At 48.8% G+C, this 24583-nt stretch overlaps 1 pseudogene; it reads left to right on the forward strand.

Moving 5' to 3' along the window:
* Window positions 1–5870: 5870 nt before the first annotated feature.
* On the forward strand, window positions 5871–19238 carry LOC143388149 (lysophosphatidic acid phosphatase type 6-like; annotated as a pseudogene).
* The last annotated feature ends 5345 nt before the right edge of the window (window positions 19239–24583 follow it).

Raw genomic sequence — 24583 nt, forward strand, 5'->3', positions numbered from 1 at the left:
CACCTAACGCACCTCCTCTCAGTCTTCCTTCCTGGACACGTCTACACCGACTTCCCATAGACTTCTCACTTGTATGTGATTCCTCTGATGTTAAACCCGGTGGATCCTGGGCCTGGTATTACCTGATTCCTCAGTGTCACTGACACCGTTGTCCATTTCTTAAAACCTTCTTCTGGGCTGGGGCTGGGGCTCAGTGTAGGGCGCTCACCTACATGTGCAGGCACCAGGTTCGATCCTCAGCACCACACAACAATAAAGTAAAGGCATATGTCCAACTACAACTAAAAAATACTATAAAAAAAAGCAAGACGTTCTCCTTTTGGCCTCCTGCACGCCCACGTCTTGACTTTCTTTCTATCACCCTGTTCTTCCTCCATCTTTCTCTGCCCTTACCATAAATGGTGGTTTCCCGGAGTCCCGCCCTAGGACGTGCTTGTTTCTCCTCCCATCTCTCCCTCGCTCTGAGACTTCACTTCTGTTATTCCAGTTATCAGCTATGTGCAGAGGAGTCCCACATGCATGCTCCTCACCCAAACTTACTCTGCACTCCACCCCACAGCCAGCTGTCACAGGTCACTTACCTGCCTACAAGGATCTCATTCAAGATTAACTTCTAACTTCTGCCTAACCTTTCCAGGTGAATGGCACCGCCTGAGAAGTCAGACTCAAGTCACCCTTGACCCCCGAACCACGTCATGAACGACCCCTAGGTTTCCTAGGTTGCAACAGCCTCTTAACCCGCCTAGTTCCCTTCTAATTCAGAATGATACCACGGAGGTATCACCTTTAGGACGACCGCTAGGTTCTAGATATTTGCTCTAGTTAACTTGAAATCAGACTCCATGCCTCTTGACAACCGTAAGAAATGAAGGAAAATTAACCTTCGTACTTCTTAATGCTTATGATAAAGTAAATACTTTTCTGTAAACCAAATTCCTCAGAAAGAGATTTATATAGGAAGCAAAAGAGATGTAATTCCACTTGGCAAGTATTTATGGAGTACTTAATAAGAGCCTGGTACTGTGGTCCTCACTGGAAACTGACCAGTCGACATGTTTGTTTCTTATCTAATCTTGTGATTGAGATTTGCAACGTACTACAGTGGCACAGCCGCATCAATGTTTATAGCAGCTCAACTCAAAATAGCCAAGCTATGGAAACAACCTAGGTGTCCTTCAATGGATGAATAGATAACGAAAATGTGGCGTATGTATACACAATGGAATATTACTGTGCCATAAAGAAGAATGACATTATGGCACTTGCCCATAAACGAATGGAACTGGAGAATATCATGCTAAAGGAAATGAGCTAATCCCAAAAAACCAAAGGCCAAATGCTCCCTCTAATTTGTGGATGTTAATCCTAAACAAGGGAGGTTGGGGAGGGAATAATAGAATCCACTGGATTAGACAAAGGGAAATGCGGGGGTGGGAGGGTGGAGGGTGTTCATTGCAGGCTCCCCTTCCCCCTCCCCTTACAGGGCGGATGCAGGTGGGACTTTCCACTGGCTGAGGAGACGGAAAATGGCCAATCAGAAGACGTGACCCTGTCAACTCCCATCAGCCCTAGTCAGCAGGCCGACTTGCTGTGGGGTGGCCTCCCTACTGCCAGCCTCCCTCTCGGCCCCACCCTTTGCAGACCCATGAGCCTGGCCCTAACAGTTGAGTTCGCTCTGTTCAGTGAGCCTGCTGAACAGAGGGGAGGAGGAAGACAGAGCTACCTGGCCATGACTTTCCTGGCCTGAACTTGAGTATGTGACCAGGGTGAGTCCACCTCAGGACGGCCACAGAGGTGGATCCTGAACAGAGTGAGTCACACTCTGAACCTATGATCTGCCAAAATACACCCTACCATCCTGTGTGACCAAAGGGACGACTTTTAAAAACCTGAGTTTTGCGTGATATTAAATGCATGATATGATCTCTGAAGACAATTTGGTGGAAGGAGGGCTTGTTTCTCAAGCCACCCATCCCTGTCTGGTGGTAAAATCACGGTCAGAATAACAGTTGCTCAGTTTCTTTCCCCTCCTCAGTCTGTCCCCAGACCGTGATTTCAGGATTCTCTCCTTCCTTTTAAATGGCAGCTCACCAACTACTACACCAGGATCCAGGATGCACACACACAGTATTTACAAACTCCCCAGGGCTGGCTCAGGGCTGACAAATGGTACTTTCCAGGGCTAGGGATGTGGCTCAAGCGGTAGCGCACTCACCTGGCATGCGTGCGGCCTGGTTCCATCCTCAGCACCACATAGAGACAAAGATGTTGTGTCTGCCAAGAACTAAAAAATAAATATTAAAAATTCTCTCTCTCTCTTAAAAAAAATGGTACTTTCGATCACCACATGGGATCTGTCATTTCCAACCCCTCCTGCTCTGGCCTCCTACACACATCTCCCTCCCCTGCTGCTCTGCAGGACGGTCCCTGCCACTGCTTCCGCAGGAGAAGACCTGCCCACAATGCCGCCAAGTCCCTGCGGGTTCCGGACAGTCCTGCTCTCCCTCGAGCTGGAGTAGGAGTTAGAGCAGCAGACGGAGGCAAGCATACAAAGCAGGTCTATTTAAGAAGGGGTACACAGGCTTCTCCTGGGAGGGAGGGAGGGCATAGCTGGTGTCCTGGTGTCCCAAGAGGTGAGGGCGTCCTGACTTGCTGTCATTGTGTTAGGCTTCCTCTCTTCTCCTGCTCTCTTCTCTCTCCTTCCTGCCTGTGTGACTCGGCCCAGGAGATGCTTGGTGGGATGGCCACAAGGTGGGGAGCAGGTGGGCTGAGACCAGGGAGGACCTAATGAGCAGGTCCCCATCTGCTCGGGAGTTTTTAACGATTCCTTAGAATGGGCAGAACAGGCGGCTTTGGAGACCTTAGCCTGTCTGTCTCCCACTTGCCCAGTTTCCAACCTTTGGACCCAGACCCGTTTGGCCTGTTTTCTCACTCTGGCCTAGAGTGCAAGGTGTGTGTTAGGTGCCTGGCCTATTACTGCAGAAGATACTGCCAACACACCTTGCCTTCAAGGCGTTCTCATGTGCTGAAATGGAAGTGCTCCAATACCAGGCTGTTCTGCACTGAAGTTGAACCATCTTGGCCCACTGTTGAGAAAAGCCTGAACTGTTGAGGTTACATCTCACTACACAAGTGTCAAAGCAGTACCGTCTGATCTCCTGGATGCCTTACTGAGATCAGAATAAGTCATTGTCTTAGTCTGCCATAAAAAAACACCATAACCTGAGTGGCATAAAACAAATGGATTTACTCATAGCTCTAAAGGCTGGCATCCGAGATCAGGGTTCCAGCATGGTCAAGGTTCTCTGGTGAGGGTTCTCCTCCTCATTACGAGCTCCGGCTCACATAATCAACTATTTGAGACCATTTCTACTAGCTACTAGAGATCATTTCTACTAGCTATTTCCTGGCTTGGTTTCTCCCTGGGTGCACACATGCCCTTTCTTTGGTACATGGGCATGAAGGGAGAATTCTCTCTCTCTTCTTATTAGGGCACTGATATGGTTTAGATCTAGAACGTCCCCCAAAAGTTCATGTTGAAGGCTAGGTCCCCAAATCAGTGAGGTGGGGCATTGGGTAAATGATTGGATCATGGGGCTCTAAACCCATCATTGGATTAATCCACTTGGTGGATGAGCAGTTTGGGAGGTGGTGGAAAGTGTAGGCAGGTGGGACCCAGATCCTGGGCTGTGACCTTGAAGAGTACATCTGTACCTGGCCCCCTCCTCCTGGTCTTTCTCTTCCTCTACACCTCATCTCAGGCCCAGAGCAACGAGGTCACTCCAACTGGACTGAAAACTGAAACTGTAAGCCAAACTCATGGTGATGAAAAGCCAACACCTGTGTAGCTCACTTAACTTTAATCACCTTCTAAAAGCTTATTTCCAAATACAATCACACTGGGGTTTAGGGGTTTTTCCTTTTCTTTTTAAAGACTTTTTATTCTTTATTGGCCTGCCAGGCTGCCCTCTCCCTGTGCCCTCCTTCGCCTCACCTGCAAAGCTGCAATGTCTCTCAAATGATTTCTTACATTCAGTTCTAACCTTCTGACCTTCTATGTCTCTTTGTGCGTGTGTGTGGTGCTGGGGATTGAACCCAGGGCCTTGTGCATGCGAGCCAAGCACTCTACCAACCGAGCTATGTCCCCAGCCTAGGGTTTAGGGTTTTAATATAGGACTTTTGTGGGAACACAACTCAGTTGGTAGCAAACAGAATTTTTTTAACACACAACTCAGAAAAGTGAGCCCATGGGTTGGGCAGCAGGAAAGCTATGAGGATGTGCAGGGTTACAAGATGACACCCTGCCCCCAGACTACTCAGAGCCTTCCAGGGGCATCAGGTCAGGGGCAAGCTCCAGGCGCAAGTTGTCTTTGCATTGAGTCCAGTTTGACTCAAAGGCAGAATTCAGAATGATCAAAGACTGGCTTGGAAGGTTTCTATTCCAACTCCTCATAACGCCTTTCCTCTCAACTTGGGCTTTTTCCTTGAGCCAGACACGTGTGGTCTTGGCTGTGTGTTGGGCAAAAACCCAAGACTCAGGTGGGGCTGCCTGTGTATTCACAGAGACCGACAAGCCAGCGTCAGGGCAGATCAAGGTCTGGGTTGCCCACAGGCAAGGCCTGGATTTTCCCACAGGAAATATTCTGGATGTAAGTGTAAGGTAAGGCAATAGCGGTGACCAAAGGAGGCAGATTAAGAGGCCACTGAAGAAGGCTTTATTGAGATGTCACTCTCCCGTGGAACTTGATCAGACCAACAGAGTGGACAGGAGGAGGGTCTGAGGAGAGACTGTGTGGGGGCTCGACAGGACTGGAATTTTATGGGGGCTTACAGCAGGAAGGGAAGGGCTTGGGACAGAAAAGGTGTTTTAGAGTCCCTTGTCCCACAGGAGTTGGGGGGGGGGCGGAGCTGGCTGAACTCCAGGATTGCGCAGGGGATCCTGCTGATTGACAGGCCTTAGCCAGGAGATCCCACTGATTGACAGGCATTCACACCCAATTGGTGTTTCTTTCCCGCCAGCAGGCTGCTTGGTGCTTTGTTCCCAAGTCACCGACAATGACCCAACAGTAAGTAAATACATCCCTGAGCACCAATGTCCCATGTGAGATTGCGAGGACTCATGCCCTAGAAGTGTGTGAGCCAAGGCTGGATGGTAAGCGTGGGCAGTACAACCCTGAGCCCACCTCTGCGAGGGTCGCCACTCACCGGTGACCTGGGCTCGGCCTCAGCAACAGCCCCCCACAACTTACTTGGAATAAGTTTCCCAAGTTCAAAGCCAGATTCAAAGTCCCACTCCCTGTCCTTCAGTTCTACCTGGAGCTGGCCTCCTCCTGGCAGATTCCCGGGTTCCTGCCCCCATGCCCAGGCCTGCCCAAGCGGATTCCCGCCGCCCCAGCGCCCAGGCCTGCCCACGCGGGTTCCCGCCGCCCCAGCGCCCAGGCCTGCCCACGCGGGTTCCCGCTGCCCCAGCGCCCAGGCCTGCCCACGAGGGTTCCCGCCGCCCCGCCCAGGCCTGCCCAGGAGGGTTCCCGCCGCCCCTCCTGGCGGAGTCCCGGCGCACGGCCTTGTGGGAGTTGTAGTTCCCGCTGGCGGAGGGCGCCAGCCAAGCGGGCCTGGGGACTCCACTTCCCGTGCTCCTTTGCGGGGCCGGCAGAGACGGTTCCGGGCGGGGGAGGGCTGGGAGCTGTGGCCAGTGGAGCCGGCCATCTGTGGGGTGTACGCCTTTCGTGCCGGGGCCTGTTCCTTCAGGAGCGCAGGGACCCGACTGGAAAGCGGGCTTGAGGACTCGAGGGCGAGGGCAAGGGCGAGGCGTGGCCCGTCGGGTGGGCCGGAGTGTTCACCCGCGGTCCCCGCGCGCTCGCGGCGGCCCCATGGCGGCTCGCGCCCTGAGCGAGCGGCTGTGGGCCCCGGCTGGCGCGCAGGCCGCGCTGGCCTGCTGTCTGCGAGCGCGGCGGGTGGCCCCAGGCGAGCTGCACCCCGAGGCGCGCGGCCACCTGGAGCTGAAGCAGGTGCAGGTGGTGTTCCCGCATGGCGCGGGGAGCCCGCTGTGGCCGCTGCCCTGCGCAGACCAGGTGAGCCGCTCCCCGGCTCCCCGGCTTTCCGCTCCCCGGCTCCCCGCTCCCCGGCTCGCCGCTCCCTGGCTCCCCGGCTTCCCACTCCCCCTCTCCCCGGCTCCCCAGGTCCCCGCTCCCCCTCTCCCCAGCTCCCCGCTCCCCGGCTCCCCGGCTCCCCGGCTCCAGGCTCCCCGCTCCCCGGCTCCCCCGCTCCCCTGGCTCCCCCGGCTCCCCCCGGCTCTCCCGGCTCCCCGGCTTTCCGCTTCCCGGCTTTCCGCTCCCCGGCTCCCCGCTACCCTGCTCCCCGCTCCCGGCTCCCGGCTCCCCCCTCCCCGGCTCCCCGGCTCCCCGGCTCCCCGACGGGCCCTTCTGGCCGTGAGTGCCCCAGACCTCCAGGGTCGCCCCCAGCTGTGGCGCCGCTGCTCCTCCGGAGGAGCCCGGGACTCGCCTGGGGGCCCTTTGGCCAGTGGTCAGCGGTGCGCCAGGGCCGAAAAGTGGCGTGTCTCGAGCCGGGGACGGCCGCCTTGGTGCTGTCGGGACCGTCGCGCTGTGTCAGCACCTGCCTAAGGGGACCTCGGGCTGCCTTGGGACAGGTTCCAGGACTCCCTCTTCAGGGTTAGCTGGAGGCGGTTAGAAGTCTCAGGAAGACGTGGCGACAGTCGCTGTGTCCTGGCTGTCTGCGGTTCAGGCTTCTAGACCTATAGTTAGTGGAAGGGCTTGTGGTCGGTTTGTGGGTATGATGCTTTCAACTCTGCAGGGTTAATGATGACTAAATAGCCTTAGAGCACAAATAATTCCATGTTTTTTGTGGTTAGCCTCTCTGTACGCAGGTCCCCAAGTCCCACAAGTAATTGTGGAATGCCTAGTGTGTGACGCTTAGGTTGAAGTTGGAACAAATCAATAGGTTGTCCATCTTCCTGGTCATAGTTGCTTTCTAGAGAAAACCAAGAGAGTTGGACTCTTCACACTATAAACTAAAACCCAGTTTTCAAAGCAGGCCTTATCATTTCCTTATCATTTTGTAAACACATGACCCATCTCTTGGGCAACCTCTACCCCCACTTTTCCCCATTTATTCTTGTTACAGAGGGCTGGGAAGTAATTGATAGGAATGAACACACACATTTTTTTTTTTTCATGTTAAAGACAGGTTATCAGTGGTAGCAAAGAATAAAGCTTGACTGTCTAGACCTGGGCCTCGAATGTACAGTGCATGTATTCCCCGAAGCCCTGTAAAAAGATTTAGTTTCTTTTAGAGATTTCTCCTGAGCCAGTGGGTGTGTGATGGGTGTCTTATGCCTTTCTGGAAGAGGGGGTCCTTATTGCTTAGCACACCAGCTTCATCCATCATCTCTAACTACAAAATGCAGAACATCATAGTCCATGGCCTCGTTTTGCAATAAGAGAAGACACAGTACCTCTCCTACCAGATCATACCTGCAGACTGTAGGTAGATGCTTTAAAACTGTTTGGTAATCTAGAATAAAATATGTGCATAAAAGCCAGGGGTGGAAACCACCCTCTTTCAAGTGAATGTCATCAGTGAATGTCCACAAGTGAATGTCGTCAGCCCTTTTTAACTTGCTTGTGGAAGGCCTTGCCCAAGTTTTCTTTTCAATACCCCATTTAATAGACAGGTGATTGGGATTTTCTATCTTCCTAGTTCTGATATTAATTATATTCAGGTGGGACCATGTAGCAGCCATTCAAAAACTAAAATTTCTTTTGGTACATGTTTACTGATTTCTCATTGGTTTATAGATAAACACATGTGACAGGTCATTTCAGTTATTTTACAAATCCTTAGAAAGTAGTCTTGTTTAAAATATGAGTGGTTTTTTTAGGGCTTAAATAACTATTTGTTTAGCCTATCTTGATAAAAGTATGTGCCTTGGAAATAAAATTATGGAACATAATTAGCTGTTTTCCTGATCATTACAGTAGATCCTAGTATACTTTCAAAAGAATAGATTTGACTCTCATTTTAGGTTTCCCTAGTTCCCCTGCAGACAGTGGCAGGATGACCACCAGGCAGGTTCTTCTGTTTTCATTAAAGACAGTTCACCCTCCCCTAGCTTCATTGTTAAGGTATTTTGGGTTTTATTTGACAAGATAGATTAGCTGGGAAGCATAATGTCTTGTTACTTAATACCTAGCCAGAGCTCGGCTGAGAAAGGTGGCGTTCAGGATGCAGCACCTGAAGAATGTGCCAGGCCAGTACATCCATCTTTCTATAGTGATGGTTCTTTACCTTGGTAGGATATTGAACTCAAGTGGGGATATTTTAAAAATACTGATGCCTGGGTCTTCCTCCCAGAATCCTGGTTTAATTGGCCCAAGTGCCCAGACATTGTAAGATCTTCTCTGGTGAAACTTTAGATATGTCTGGACTCTTCATCATTAAGAAGTAAAGGGCCTGCCCCCCAGGGAGGTTCAGAATAGGGCTCAGGCATCAGTAACTTTTTAGAAAATGTCCTGCTGATGTCAGTGTATAACCCAGGTTTAAAATTATGGTTTTACTTAAAAATCTACACCTGGAAGTTTTTTGTTTGCAAAATTTTTTCTCTTACTTGGAATTTAGCATATCCTCCCAGTATAGAATTGGCTTCATTGAAATGTGCTTTGGTGAGATGTTCTCTTTCTGTGTTGAGGGAATTGGGAGAAACAACCCCACAGAACTCATTGCTGTGACTACTGAAAAGATGTTCATTATATTACTCTCTCCTCTTTATGAGGACCCTTGGGAGGAATTTGTCTGTTAGCATTAGATATGGTGTACTTCTCCTGAACAGTTTGCTTGCTTTTATCTTTAAACTTGTCTAGCTGATCAAATTTCTCCTTTTATATAAAAGCCAGAAAGTTGGTGCCAAACTTGTGGTCCATCTATGATAGGTGTATGGATTTTTGATAGATGCATTTTTGGTAACCTTATTACTGCATCTGTTTTTGCCCCTATGCTTATTTGGTTTTGTCTCTTACCTACTTTGACTTGGTTGTCTTACCAGATTTTAGATATTGCTGTCGTCTGTTTCTTTTTGGAAATGGGGTATAAATATAAGGAGATTTATCAAGTCAGTCTTTATCATTAAGTTAAGAAGAGGAAAGAGGATGAGAGTGTGTATGTGGGATGGACACCATATATGAAACTATGTTGATCCTCTGAAAACGTGGGCTCTAGACTTGGTGTGACCTGCACTGCAGGACTTGTCTCTTGGGAACCAGAAAGGCGGCTAAGCAGAGAGCCTTCTCAGTGAAGCTGAATTGCCCTGTGGACTTAGGTCTCTGACCTGGAGAAGGGTGATTTCATGTCAGTTTTCAGTGTAGTGATGGAGAGAGACCGAACATTTCAATGACGTGGTTATGCCAAGAGTACTGGGAGCACAGAGGACTTCACTCAAACCTTTAAGTGACCAAAAGTGAATGCAGTTTCCCTGCTTTCTTCTGTCTTAGTGTTAGTCAGGAAGCACCTCCTCTACCCTTTCCACATTAGGTACACAGGCTCAAAATCAAAGTAGTAGTTTTCCTTTCTTTTTCCTTAGTTACTGCCAACCCAGCCACAAAATAAAACTTTTACCTACTAATTCAGGTGTCTCACATTTACCTCCTCTGTTCTTGCTGCCTTAGGTGAAATCTTGGATCCTTTTATTGTTTGGACTGAGGTATCTCCTGAAATCTCATGGGTGAGACAAGGCAGGAATATTCAGAGGTAAAATGATTGTATTATGAGCATGGTGACATGATCAGTGGATCAGTCCGTTGCATGGATTGGTGATTCGGGGTGGGGACTGCTGTGCTGGGTGCTGACTGGCAGGTGAGGCAGTAGGTCACTAGCAGCATGCTTTGGGGTTTGCATTCTGTCTCTGGTGCCTTGTCTTCTCTGCTTCTTGGCTGCCAGCATTGAGCAGCTTTGCTCCACCACACCCTTCCACCACCCTGGTCTGCCTCACCTTGGCCAGAGGAATGGAGCCAACCGATCATGGACTGAACCTCTGCACCTGTGAGTCCCACATAGACCTTTCCTTCTCTAGATTGTTCTCTTTAGGCCTTTTGGTCATAGCAGTGAAGAGGTGACCAACAGTACTCATGTAGACTATGGCAGACATCATAAACTTGGCTTTCCTGCATTGGTCTTCCCAGTCCAATAGTATTATACCTGTGACTTTTGAACTACTGTGGAGCTGTGGGCCAGGGGCTGGCTGCCTGGGGCTCTGGGTTCTTATTCCTACTGCAGCTGGAGAAACTCCAGTTTTTGCATTTACATGTACAAATTGAATGTTCAGCTTTTCTTGGCATTTGCTAATTAAAAGGCTTGAAAACCATTCCCAGTTTGAGACAAACTAGACTACTTCTTTGTATACACATTCTTTAGTATCTCTACTTTGCTCCAATTTTCTAGCTGTTTTTGGAATCCTGAATGCCACCATTTCTTCTTACCTGCTTCTTACTCCCAAGTCCCAGTTGTTGCTTGTCTAAATTCTGTTCATTTCACATATGATCCGTTCTGTGAAATATTCCCTGAATCCTCAAGCAGAAGAGAATGTCTGTTTTACCTTGAACTACAATGGACTTCATCTGGTTTCTTATGGCACATATTCCCTTTTATTATGTCATTTAGATTCAGAGTTTGCTTCCTCTATTAATCTGAAAATCAGGGAAAGGCAGGGCCAAATTATCTCAAGCTTGATATCTTCCACAGGATCTGGCAGATGGTCAGAGTTATTAATTGCATGTATGGTGTGCTACGCCCTTCTTAGGATTTCAGAATACAAAGGTCAATAAATGACCGAGTCTCTGTTCTCAGGAAGCTGAATCTACTGAACAGGACAGACCAGTAAAGGAACTCTCCTAGAACAGTATGTAAAGGTTACCAGAGAGAGCCACCAGTATTGCTATAGAAGTTCAGAGCCATGGTCAGGCTTGTTGAGTCTTACGGAACGAAGGAGTCTTCTCAGATGACAGGAAAGAAAATTCTAGGAACATACATTGAAAAACTAGGAGGTATGAAGATGGCGCTGAAGGAAACAGTTGTGGGGCTGGAGAGGTAGTGTGTAGGGCAGGGGAGAAGTCCTGAGGGGGTGCTGAGAAGAGGTTGGGCCATGCTATGCAAGCCAGGCTCAGAACTGAGGAGAAGGAGTGATGATCAACTGTGAAAAAGGAAGGAGGAGGTAGTAAGGTCTACTCTGATGTGCGGTCACAGCAGGAGCATTCAGAGTGACTTTGTTCTGGCCAGCAGGGCTGCAGGGATGGTGTGTGGCAGGGAGTCACAAGTTGGAGTCCTGGGCCTGGGAGGGTGTGGTTGCACTGGAAAGGACAGCTGAGGTTGCGAGGTTGTGTGGAGGTGCACTCCTGGCTGCGAGAGTCACCAACAGCTGGAGCTGGGGATTGTGGCCACTTGGGATGTCTGGGAGCCATTGCAGGACAGCGGGAGCAAGTGCCAGACTGCAGGGAATAAAGGGAGGTGGGGAGCAGCCAAGGCTTCCTGTTGGCAGCTGTTTATTTCAGAAATTGGATAGCAGGAACTGATAACAAGGGACACAGCATGTGTGGTGTGCTACGTGGGGTTCCAGGTTCCCTGGAGATTTCCCAGGCATGGACACTAAGGCCATGCTCATGCATGCCAAGCACCTGCCGCCAGCACTGGCCATCTCTCCCCTTCAGCCTGGGCTCAGGGCCAGAGTAGCTCCTGACAGTATTAGTGCAGCACTCATAGGACCTGGGCCAAGAACACCTGGAATCCTAAATCGGTTGTTTCTCCCTTTTCCTCCCAGGGGAAGGTCTGTAGCCTAATGTCTGAGTGATTCTGCCTAATGTTCCATGCGACCACCAGATGTTAACGCTGTGAGTTTCAAGAAACTTTTAAAAAAAACATATCTTGTTTTTTATCATCACAACAGGTAGAGTGGAATCCCCAGCTATTAGAGGTCCCACCCCAAACTCAGTTTGATCGCACAGTCACCGAGCTGGTGGCCCGAAACCACATTCTCCTTATGACTCTCAGTACAGCAGGACTACCTTGAAGGTGAGCATGTGTCCTGCTCTGGGCCACTGCGAGTTTCAGTGGGTCTCTGGGTGAGATCAGCTGGCAGGTGTATGATTCTCTTTCTTCCCCACCTCAGGGGGGCATGCTGGCTGGGCAGCTTACCACGGTGGGCATGCAGCAAATGTTTGCCCTGGGGGAGAGGCTGAGGAAGAACTATGTCAAAGATGTCCCCTTCCTTTCGCTGACTTTCCACCCGCAGGAGGTCTTGTGAGTCATTAAAAGAGGAGATGTGGCACTGAGTGAGGTCTTGAGTGTGAGGGGTCAGACACCCCAGGGGTTCCTGTCTTCTCCCAGAGAGGTTTGGGGGAGAGTTGTCTGATGCAGTGGTCCTGAGAGCAGTAGTGACTGGAGGTCGCGTTCATTGGCCTGTGCGTCCTCTGGGGGCAGCCATCCCACCGAGCAGCAGCGAAGCGTCTTCCTGAGCTCAGGGCCCTGGGTGTCTGGAGACTGCAGCTGCTCGTGGTGCAGTGTATGACTCAGCCTTCCTTCCCGCGCGTCTCTGCCTTTATGTTTTTTCCAGTGTTCGCTCCACCAACATGCATCGGAATCTGGAGTCCACTCGATGTTTGCTGGCTTGGCTTTTCCAACGTCAGAAAGAAGGTCTGTCTGTGGGGTCTACAAGCCAGCCCCTGGCCCTTGAGGAGCGGCCTCCCAGAGTCCCTCTCTGTGTCCGTTTCCCCATCTCTCTTCTGCACATGTGGCCTCGGGTGTGCCTGTCCTCAGGGTCCTTGCTGCCTGCCGTGTGCTGCAGCTTCAGCCTGACCTGTCAGGAGTGTCTCCAGTGTGCCTCCTGCTCTGGCCTCTCCTCCCAGGCATCTGCACAGGCTGCCCAGGGCCGTGCTGGCTGCATCCCGGGGACAGTAGTGACCTGCTAAGGGAGAGGAGGGCAGAAGAGTGCTGATTTACAGTAGGACCCAAGCATTAGCTGTGTTTCCTAGTTGAGTTTTGACGATAAACCTGTGTATGGCTGCGGTCAGAAATTCCCCAACTTTTTACTCCCAAGGACTGCATTTTTTCCCCTCATGGATCCCATATATCTAGGGTCCTTGGCCATCAAAGGAGGCTGCATTTTTGGCTGGGCACGGTGGCACAGTCCTGTAATCCCAGTATCTGGGGGAGGGGGGTTGAAGCAGGAGGATCACAAGTTCAAAGCCAGCCTCAGCAATTTAGCAAAGCCCTAAGCAACCCAGTGAGACCTGTCTCTAAACGAAATACAGAGTAGGGCTGGGTGGTGGCTCAGTAGTCGACTACCCCTGAACCCCCACCCCCCAGAAAAGGTGGCTGCATTTTATCATTTGTTATTGATTCAGACTTACTTGAATCCCTGGTCTGCAGAGCGTCTGCAGAGCATCATTACCTCATCAGAATTAAAATAGTAAAGGGTGCCATTAGGCAAAGGTTATTGTTCTTTTCTTTAGCTTCTTTAGCAGTATCTCAAATAGAAACAAAACATTCATCGAACTTTTAAAAATGTGTAACAGAATAGGAACTTCAGGCCAGAGGAGCCTGCCTTATCCCCAGCTGGGTTGGGTGCTGCGGCCAGTTTCTTGCTGCAGTTGGCTGCTAAGCACAGATGTGTATAGCCAACAGAAAGCAAACAGAGCAGCTCTCCCTCCCTCCTGGAGAGCCCAGAGCTTAAGAATCACCCACAGGGCCTGATCTGAAGTCCTCACTTGCTCAGCTTCAGAAGGGCAAATTCCCTCTTCCTGGAAACACCAGAGGCGTGACAAAGGAGGAAAGATGTCTTTAGGTGACCCCTTCTCTTCAGGCAGGTCACAAATTGGGGATGCCCCAGGGTTCCAGCAGGGAATTCTGTGGGTCCTTACATGTCTCTTGTGTGGCTTCCTGGGTAGAGGTTGTATGCATGGGACTCAGAGAGATGGGGACTTCAGTTTGACTCCTGTTAGAGCTACTTCTGTGCTCTCCCCAGCATCAAGGGAGTTGAATGAGCCAAAGAACCTCAGAAGGTGCCACCATGAATGGAAGTGGTGCGACACTGGGTTTTGCTTTAGGAAGGAAATCTTCGAGAAGCCCCAGGGGGCTCCATGAGAACTGTGGAGACGCAGGCTGGGAGGAAGCTAGAGACTGCTGGATGGCCCCATTTGGCCAGTCCTTGGCTCAGTTCATATTTGAGTATCTATTTAGAGTGTCTTTTTACTGTAAACTGTAGTTCCAAGGTGCCAATACAGCAGCAGACTCCAGATGGTATAATACTCTGTAGTGCCATTTGTGTTATACTAGATTATTATCAGTTTTTAAAATCCCAGCACTAAAGACTTGGTATATACCAAACGGTATTCTAAGGACTTCGCATATATTGTTTAAGTCTTTTTATAACCCTATGAGGAAGGTACCATTTTCCATTTTACAAATAAGAGAACTAAGAGGGGCTAAATAACCTGCCCAGGCACACTAAACGGTAAATGGTGGAATTCAAACAGTCTGGTATCGAAAACCATGCTGTCACCTATAGGTTCAACTACTTATCCAAGGATATGTGCATGTAGATCATTTTTTGAGTTTTTGTACATGCAGAAGCCCAGGATTCTTCAGAGGTCAAGGGACTATAGGAAAGGAGGGGGCATGGGACATGCAGATAGACTCTGCTTTGAACCACCACCTTGCAGGTATCAGCACTGTTACTGTTGGACATAGTGGTGGGCGAGGTTCCCGAGATCACTGATAGGGTTCCACCCCTGGGATTGCACATGAGCCCTAGAGAAAGAAAGTGGCTTCCCAAGGCAGCCCTGTGGGTTAGTTACGGACTCAACACCTAACTGACAGGCCTTCAGTGGGGTTTCCTTCTGTGGAGACCAACGAAGTGTGTTTGGATTCTCATGTTCTAGTAAAGCTACCATGGCTGCTTTTAAAAACCTGGGGTTCCGGTCATCGGTAATCGGAGAATAAAGAGCTCCTTGGGACTCGGGCTCACCTACTTGCCGTGTGGACTGACCACAGTGAATTCCAGATTGCTGCTGATGGGAGATGTTCCTTTTGACCTTGGGCCTGGGCTGTGGGAAAAAAAGAGCCGCCACAGGACTCTGCTGCTTCTGGCAGGGTGTTAGGATACCTCCAGGCGTTGCCAGAGGGAAAAAGAGCTAGTGATCTCTGAGCAGCAGCTAGGTATAGGAACACTGTGGTCTGATCTTTGGTTCCTAGCAATTCTTCTAGAAGGCTGGCTTTTATTTTGTGCAGGACTCCAGCCTGAGGAGATTAATGGCTTTGTGGCCACCTTTCTCAGATTGTTATGTGATAAGTTGCCATATTAGCCTATGAGATTGAACTTTGGGAAGAAAATAACCTAGTTCTGATCAAATTAGGGATAGCCCATTCTTCATTAGGATGCTTAGTTGCTTGCAGGGCTTGAAGGCAAGGAGTGTTGGGGATGAGACAGGGGAGTGTGGGATAAGAAAATCAAGGAGAATGCTTCACTCAGACCTTCACTCAACTCTAGACCTTGAAGGGTGTTCCTCAGAATGCCTGAGGTAGGACAGGGTGGGGGTGGTCCATTCCCCTCTGGTCTGTTCATGGCCCCGTAGGAGGGCATGTGCTGGGCAGAACAAGGCTGCTGCCTGCTTTGTGCGATGCTTGGGCCGTGGGAACACTCAGCAGGGCCGGTGTGTGCTGGGGCCTTTGCTCTCCTTAAGGAGACCTTGTGCTCCATCTCTGTGGTGGACAAAGAGGAGGAGGAGGAAGTGGGGCTTGGGAAGAACCCAGTGAAGCCTCTTCCTGCCTGTGCACCCCATTCCTCCCAGGACCTGTCGTCATCCACACTGCTGAGGCAGACTCGGAAGTGTTGTACCCCAACTACCAAAGCTGCCAGAATCTGAGGCAGAGGATCAGGTAACTGCCTAGTGGAGGGTGCCCCTCCCCACCTTGGCTGGCAGACCTGCCTGCCCTGAGGCTTTGCCCAGACCCACCCTCGTGGCTGCCTCCTGCTGCCACTGCCGAGGGAGTGCAGGAGCTCTTACTCGTGGCCGCAGGCTCACAGCGGAGGTGCAGGGAGTCTGGAGGTGGTGTAATGTCGTGAACAGGCCTTTTCCGCATTCGGACTTTACACTCGGTCTCTGGAGTGGGTGGATAAGGTAGTGAGTGAGCTGGTCATCAGCCTGCGAATCCAGGTGTACTGGCCCAAGAAGACAGACTGCCCTCCTTGTCCCTGCTGGTGTGCTGCCACGCAGGTCCGTTGGTTTGGGCGGATGACCCTTTTAGTCCTCAGCCATTCTGAGCTGCACCAAAGTGATATGAGATGTGTTCATAGAAGAGAGAGAGAGTGCCGTCTCCAGACAGACCTGGGCTGTGCATGGTGGTGGGCACGATAGGAATCTAGAGTAGGACTTGGAAAGTTTGACCTTAATTTTTCTCCTGATCCTTGCTAACTTTTATAAATCACTTGACCTCGTGGAATCTTAATTTCCTCATCTATAAAATGGGAATAATGCAGCTAGCTCCACTGGCTATTTGTGAGGATTGAAGGAGATCTCAAAAGGTTGAGCAACACACATTTAGTAAACTCTTGATTGCTATACAACATAAAGATGATGTAAAAAAATATTTTTAAAATTGCTTTGGCAGAGGCCGGAAGGAGGCTGCTACTTCGCAGCCATAGATCTCAGAGGATTTGAAAGAGGTGAAGGAAGGGATGGGCCTCAACAGTAGCATCGAAGTGGACTTCTTCATTCTCTTAGACAATATGGCTGCTAACAGGTGGGATGACAGTTTTCCCTGAACCTTGGGGTTTGGTGACCATGGGGCAGGCACTTGGATGAACAGGCTCCTGACTTGGAACTAGGTGGGGAGAAGTGGGTGGAGGCCCTCTGGTGTGTAGGCCACTGTGGTGAGGCTTACGGGTGGAGTGGATGTGGGGGCTGAGGGAGAGGGAGCAATGAGGAGGGGACGGGAATAGTCATGGACTCCTCACCCAGGTAGGAGTGCAGACATCCAGCTCTAGATCAGTCTGGAATATAGACATCCAGCTCTAGATCAGCCAGGAGTGCAGACATCCTGCTCTAGATCAGCCAGGAGTGCAGACATCCTGCTCTAGGTCAGCCAGGAGTGCAGACATCCTGCTCTAGATCAGTCAGGAATATAGACATCAAGCTCTAGATCAGCCAGGAGTGCAGACATCCTGCTCTAGATCAGTCAGGAATGTAGACATCCAACCCTAGATCAGTCAGGAGTATGGACATCCAGCTCTTGATCAGTCAGGAATATAGACATCAAGCTCTAGATCAGCCAGGAGTGCAGACATCCTGCTCTAGATCAGTCAGGAATATAGACATCCAACCCTAGATCAGTCAGGAGTATGGACATCCAGCTCTAGATCAGTCAGGAATATAGACATCAAGCTCTAGATCAGCCAGGAATATAGACATCAAACCCTGGATCAGTCAGGAGTATGGACATCCAGCTCTTGATCAGTCAGGAGTACAGACAGGATGTCCAGCCCTAGATCAGTCAGGAGTACGGGCATCCAACCCTAGATCAGTGAGGAGTGTAGACATCCAGCTCTAGATAAGTCAGGAATATAGACATCCAGCTCTAGATTATTCAGGGGTACAGATATCCGACTCTAGATCAGTTAAGAGTACAGACATCCAGCTCTAGATCAGTTAGGAGTTTGGACGTCCAGCCCTAGATCAGTCAGGAGTACGGACATCCAGCTCTAGATCAGTCAGAAGTACAGATATCCAGCTTTAGATCAGTTTCTTGAAATTTGTTTAGAATACCTGGGGTGTGTGTGTGTGTGTGTGTGTGTGTGTGTGTGTGTGTGTGTGTGTGTTTGATAGAGTAGGGGTCCAGTGGGTGATGACTAGGGAGGATTGTGGGTAGGGAGGGGTGCTCAATTTTTTTAATAACACATTTATTTTATTTAATTATTTTTATGTGGGGCTGAAGATTGAACCCACATCCCTGCGCATGCTAGACGCGCTGAGCCACAACCCCAGCCCAGGGTGCTCAATTTTTACATGTGAATTTTACATTCAGTCAGTATCTGCTAGGATCTAAAACTTTTGGGTCCTTATTTATTCTACATTTTTTGAAGAGTATATGCATATCATCATATTAAAAATCTGAGAAACCCATAGTAAAGAACTCTGGGGCTGGAGGTAGAGCTCCTTTGGTAGAGTGCTTGCCTCTCATGCACAAGGCCCTGCTGTCCTGGGTTCAGTCCCTAGCAACACACACACACACACACACACACACACACACACACACACACAAGAACTCTGGTTCATCTTTTGTTTTTTCAGGGTGGGGGGATTACCGGGGATTGAACTAAGCCACATCCCCAGCCCTATTTTCTATATTTTATTTAGAAACACAGTTTCACTGAGTTGCTTAGTGCCTCCCATTGCTGAGGCTGGCTTTGAACTCACGATCCTCCTGTCTCAGCCTCCTGAGCTGCTGGGATTATAGGAGTGCACCACCGGGGTCCGGCCTCCAGCTAATCTTTTTTTCCAGTTAATCTTTAAGTCTGTTTTCCTCAAACTAATCTAGCCATAGGACCTCTTTTGTGTAATGAATACATAAAGAAGATCACACATGGGAAATATCTCTCTAGATTCAGAAGTTGGACACTGTGGCAGCGTAGGAGCCTCCTTCATTCTCTTGTGAAAATGACCTCATGCCGCAGAAGCACAAACGCACCTGTGCTTAGGTGCAGTGGTCTGAGGTCATGGGCGAGAGATCACGTAGAGCATTTGTATGGCAGATCTTCAGAAAGCATTTTAGGGAAAATGAAAGTCAAGTGGAAATTTGTGAATCCCTTGCCTTGGTGTTTTATTCTTTTTTTAACTTAAATAAAATTTTTAAAAAATGTGGAGTGGTTGGGAGCCATCAGAAATGGAGGAAATCTTTTCGATTCTGGCTCTTCAACCCACCAGGAGTGCATGGCTTTGGAAGGACCTGGGGCCATGGTGTTTTGAGCTATTTAGCCCCTTCCCAGAAGACAGGTCCTTGCAGCCTGGGTGGGAGCCGAGCAGCTGCCAGGTTGGGGGCAGAAGCTGTGATCTGAAGTCCTGCCTGTGGTCTTCCAGGTACACAGCCTCTCGAGCTGCCCCACCCTGCAGAGATTCACCCAGGTGGTTGAGCAGAGGGCCATGGACACGGCCTTGTACGTCCTACAGCGGGAAGACAGGTGAGTGGCCTGTGCAGCTGCTGGCCCAGAGTCATGCTTGGTCAGACCTCTGAGTGTGTGGGAAGGAGGCCCTTCAGGCCTGCTCACACCGTCTGCTGGCACCACCGTGGCCTGGGAGACAGAGCCCCTGCTCTGCGGCCTTCCCAGGTCCTTACGCTTCTGACCCGGGCTGGTGACCTGGTGCCTCCACCCTGTGTTGCAAAGAATATAGAGCACCACATGCTGAGTGTCTCAGTATTCCCTTTTTCCTTGTGTTCCAAGGTTCAAAAGATTTAATGGGAGGTGTGGAAGCTGATGGAAGAATGTATTTCTCACTTTCTTCATCATGTTACACTTTACACATGAGTGTTATCTTCTCACCGTCAGGTGGGTGAGAAGCTGGGGCTGAGAGTCGGCAGCCCTGCCTGAGCTGAGCTAGTGCATGCCAGAGCCAGGACTCGGACCAGCCCTCTGACGGACAGGCCTGTGTTTGCTCTTTCTCTTCCTGCTAGTGGGGATGCTGTTGGTAGAAGGTCTGCTTCTTGGCCACCAAAAGGAAAGGCTTCCCTCTTACAAGTGTCAGAATCCTCTTTTTTCTGTTAGAATAAGAGCATTCAGCTTATCCTCAGAATTAGTGGCTTAATGTGGGAGTGGGCAGTAGAGGAGGGTCCTGAGGAAGACGGGGCGACTGAAATTCCAAGGGTTTGCCCAGCGTGCGGCCTCAGAGGCCCTGACTGCACTGACTTTCTAAAAAACAAAAATCTTATTTGCTATTTCTTGTGTTACATGACAGTAGAGTATATTTTGATATATTTATACAAACATGGAGTGTAACTCCATGCAGTGGGTTGACATTTCAAAACTGTCATTTAATTATTTTCACATTTTGCTCAATTAAATGTTCATATATACTTGTATAAATAAATCTGTGTGTGTATGAAACTTTTTAATAGCTCAAAGACTAGGAGACTTTGTAATTTGGAGAACAAAATAAATCACAGCAATCCTCCATCCCCTGTAACCAATACATTTTGACTGAATGTAATGGTGATGACCCCGTCCTAGAAGGTGCCGGGCCCAGCCCCCGATCACACTTGACACTGAGAACTGAGCAGCCAAACCAGAGCCGGTGAAGCACATTCTCAGGTCACAGACGGACTCCTGGGGACAGGCAGAGTCTTCAGGAGAGGTCCTCACAGGGTGGCTGCGGAGTCCCTAAACGGGAAGTGAGGAAATGAAAGCCCTGGAAGCTTGGTGAAGATCAGAAGTAGACACATGGTCCCAGAAGATTTTACAGAAAGACCTTTTCTATAGTAAACAAATACATAAAATCTTGAAACTGAAACTCACCCTTAACATGAATTAATTGGAGCCAGACACCACTGGGACTTGTGAGCCATTCTGCCTTCTACCCTGCTCTGGCCACTGGAGAAAGGAAGATGGCAGCCTGCACACAGCTGTGCGCTGGGGGCTGCTTCCCATGTTAAAAAAAAAAATTAAATTCTTGGACTTCACCTCTTGCAAGGTATGAGGAGTCCAACCCCCCAGGACCACACTGAACACACAGGTAAGCCAGCCCAGCTGCCTCCCACCTGTGGCTGCAAGCAAAGACTGACTTTCCTATGACTGGTTTCTTGAACCAGTTCTTTGGAATCCTAGGGCCCTCAAAATTGGTTGGACTCTGAGTGGGGTATTTTGCAATGGAAGCCCGAGTTATTTTGCATTTGGTGAAATAAATGAATTCATCATTTAACTTTGTGTGAGGAAGCATGTGTGAGACAACCCCCGTGAAGGTTCTCTTTGCCATCTTTGTGTGATCGCATGCCCACTCCCCTTCCTCCTCTAGCAGGGTTGGTTGCCAAGTGCAATTAAGCACTGAGCCAGGAGCTGACATTGGAGTGTGGTCACCTACAGGCAGAAAACAGATTCATACCCAGATAAGAAGCCAGGTTAAACAAGAGAGGGAGGGAGAGAGGGAGGGGGAGACAAAGTTTATTACAATCCTCATAATATACTTTTCTTTAAACATTATTATTTAACTCCCTCCATGAAATGTTTGGCCATAAAATGGTTTTTGTGCTTTTTAGACTATTTGCTTTACATGTGTTATTAAAAATTTAACTGCCAAATTAAGATTATATGATTTTCCTTAATTGTAAGAGTTTGTGACTTCCAAAAAAATTACAGATCTGAGCTAGAGAACAGAAAGTGGCATTAAGATTCAAATTGTCTAAACAGTATGGGAAATGTGATGCAATTTGATGTTTTTTTCTTTTTTCTTTTTTAAAGCAAAAGGGATGAGTCTTGAGTTTAAGGATTTTGTAAAATAAGCAAGTTTTTACTAGTGATCTTCCTGTGGTTCCCTCCCCCAGCCCCCAGCTGTCTTCCACACATTCCAGTTTGTAAATTTTATGAAAAATAATCTGATTGAGGTGGGGGTGCAGCTCTATGGTACAGCGCTTGCCTAGCATGTGCAAGGCCCTGGGTTTGATCCTCAGCACCACATAAAAATAAATAAAATAAAGGTGCTGTGTCCAACTACAACTAAAAAAAAAAATCGGATCACTTCATTCCGTTGCTTAAAACTGATTTACAAATTTTGTGGTTCAGGGATCAAACTCGGGGCCTCACACATGCTAAGCCTGACCGCTACCACTAAGTGACACCCTAAGCCTTCTTGCTCTGAACCTTGAAGTGGGCCGCTCCAGGGTTTCAGGACCGCCCCTTCCTCTGGGCTCATGGTGTACTCTGCCCCCTTAAAGAGACCACCCTGCTGTTTCCCTTTCCTTCACCAACAGGAAACTCCCTCCTTCAAGAGTCACACAACATCCCCTTGGCTTGAGGCTCTATGGAGATGGCCTGTTGGCCTGCTGGACCAGGGTCAGCACTTTCACACCAGTGGGGACCTGTCTGTTGGTGGTTGATCAAACATCGACTGTTTCATCCCAGCCTTAGCCCAGTTCTTACATACAGTGGCTCCTCTACCAGTTTTGTTGAATACATGTGTCCTTGGATTAAAGACTATTTCCTTCTCCTTTCACGACTTTGAAAGTGCTCAGAGAAAGAAAAGGAAATGACAGAGGGGTACACAGTTTAATTGGAACACGACTGTCTAGCTGGGGTGCTCCCAGCTGCTGGTTAAGCAGAAAGTAAGAATAAATGCAGTGCCAGGCACGTGGTGCCCACCTGTGACCCCAGCTACCTAGGAGACTGAGGAAGGAGAAGCACAAGTTTGAGGCTAGCTTTAGCAACTTAGCAAGACCCCATCTCAAAATAAAAGGGCTGGAGCCGTTGGTCAGTAGTACAGTGCTCTTCCAATCCCAGTTCCAAAAAATGGAAATGTGCGGCACAATATCAAGAAGTTAAGAATTCCAAACAGTGACAGCAGGTCATTAAACCAGTTGGGGTCTAACAGCCCCAGTGATGCAGCTGAACAGCAATCACAATATTGAGAAGTTGTGAGAGAGCAGGAAAACTGAGAAAGAGGTTGGATCAATTTTTTGAAGAGTGACTTAAATTTTATTGGGGGTCGAGAATGTAGCAGAGAGCTTGCCTAGCAAGTGTAGGGCCTTGGATTTGATCCCCAACACCACAAAATGAATGAATTTTATTTTCTCATGCCACATCCTTCATAAGATCACTACAGTATGTGTTCATTTACAACTGCAGAATTACTTTATTTCAGATTGTGTTAGTAAAAATGCTCTTAAGAAATAATGTCATCACCCATGCCCCACCCCTTACCCCTGAATTGAAGCAGCAGGCCATGACTGACTGCATTTCCTCCATCCAATCCCAAACTCAGGGAGAACGGGTAAGAGAAGACTGGCTGAGCCTTCACAGGATTGTATATGGATGAGAAATTTTTATCACTTATTGATTTTTTGTAAAAAAAAAATCTTGCATCATTAGTTCCCTATGCAATCACATGAAGTCTCTCAAAATTTGATTTTATTTCATAATAAGTAGGAAAAAGTTGTAATAGCTCCAAATAAACTTGGCTTATCAGACACATCATGATGAAATGTTGGCATATGTTGATAGAGTAAATAAATGAAAGATTTGACGTGTTTAAAAGTCTCAACTAGTTGGAAATGGGAAAGTTGATTTGTACTGCAGCAATTCTCCAGAAGGGGGCAGCACTCCCTGAGCCAACTGTAACTGCCTCCTCAGAGGCTGCCCAACTCTTGCCTGCCCTCCAAGGTGGTACCTGCTCTGCAACCCTTTCCTGACTTGGCTCCCCACTGCCTGGCAGGAGCAAGGGGACAACACACCACCAGTGACTGTGACACTATTCCATGGTTATGTGCAAGGAGCGCAGCTAAGAAACGAGCCCATGGACAAAGGAAAGTCCCCAGCCTTCCTCAAGGCTCTCATCTCATGCTCCACATGCTTGGCTGTTACCCTGTCCTCTAAGAAAGAAACCTAGCAAGAAACCTAGCGAGATGGCTGAATTTGCAAAATGAAAACCTCTTACTATCCTAATTTCTCTAGAACATAAAAAGTCACACCACCCAATACCAACAGAATAGATCTGATTGAGTTGGGTTTCTTAAACTCCTAAGCTCAATTTTCTCAAGTGCAGAAGAAATCATAACCACCTCCTTCATAGGGCCCCTCAAAAATCAGCAGGACAACACATGGAGGTGACTGGGAGAGTAGGCGCTCTGACACTTTCCTCCACATGTTTGCTGTCTGGGGCTCTTGTGTTGCTCAGGCTAGAAAACTGCTGAAGGTGAGAGAAAATGGCTCTTAAATGCACTTGTCGGAAAGAGCAACATTCACAGACCAAACTCTGCAGGTGTAGTACCGTTTAATCTTGGCAGGAGGCAGGGACACCTCTCAGCTTGTTCAAATGGCTGAACATATCTTTGCCTTCTTAATTATTTTATACCATTAAACTGTCACCAAAAACTCCTAATAAATAGTATGATCAACCGCCTGAGAGGTCAAGGTCAGCAAGGGGACTAGGGTTGCTCTTCTGCTCATAACCAGGACTTTGGGGCTGAGACAGTACAGGATGAACTTCCTGAGTAATGACTCCTCCGTAGCAAGGAACAGGCTTCATCCGAGAAGGCACTCTTGAGACTTTCCCCTGTCGCCCCAGTGACCAACTCTAACACATGGATTCTCCGCTGCTGGGCACGTGGCAACCAGTACACCAACACGAAACACACAGGACTCAAGTGAGCAGAAAGGCAGTTCCGTTTTGTAAGAAACAATATAGTTTATTTTTCTGACACCACAGCTCTGGCGAGTGGTTTTGTATCAAATTTAATGGAGGTCACACAGAACGTTTTATGCATGGGAGGGGAGGAAGGGGAAGGAACCACAAAATCTAAAACAAAAACAAAATCCTTGATAGCTTTT

Source organism: Callospermophilus lateralis, unplaced genomic scaffold (genome assembly GCF_048772815.1).
Source record: "Callospermophilus lateralis isolate mCalLat2 unplaced genomic scaffold, mCalLat2.hap1 Scaffold_406, whole genome shotgun sequence".
Taxonomy (NCBI): Eukaryota; Metazoa; Chordata; class Mammalia; order Rodentia; family Sciuridae; genus Callospermophilus; species Callospermophilus lateralis.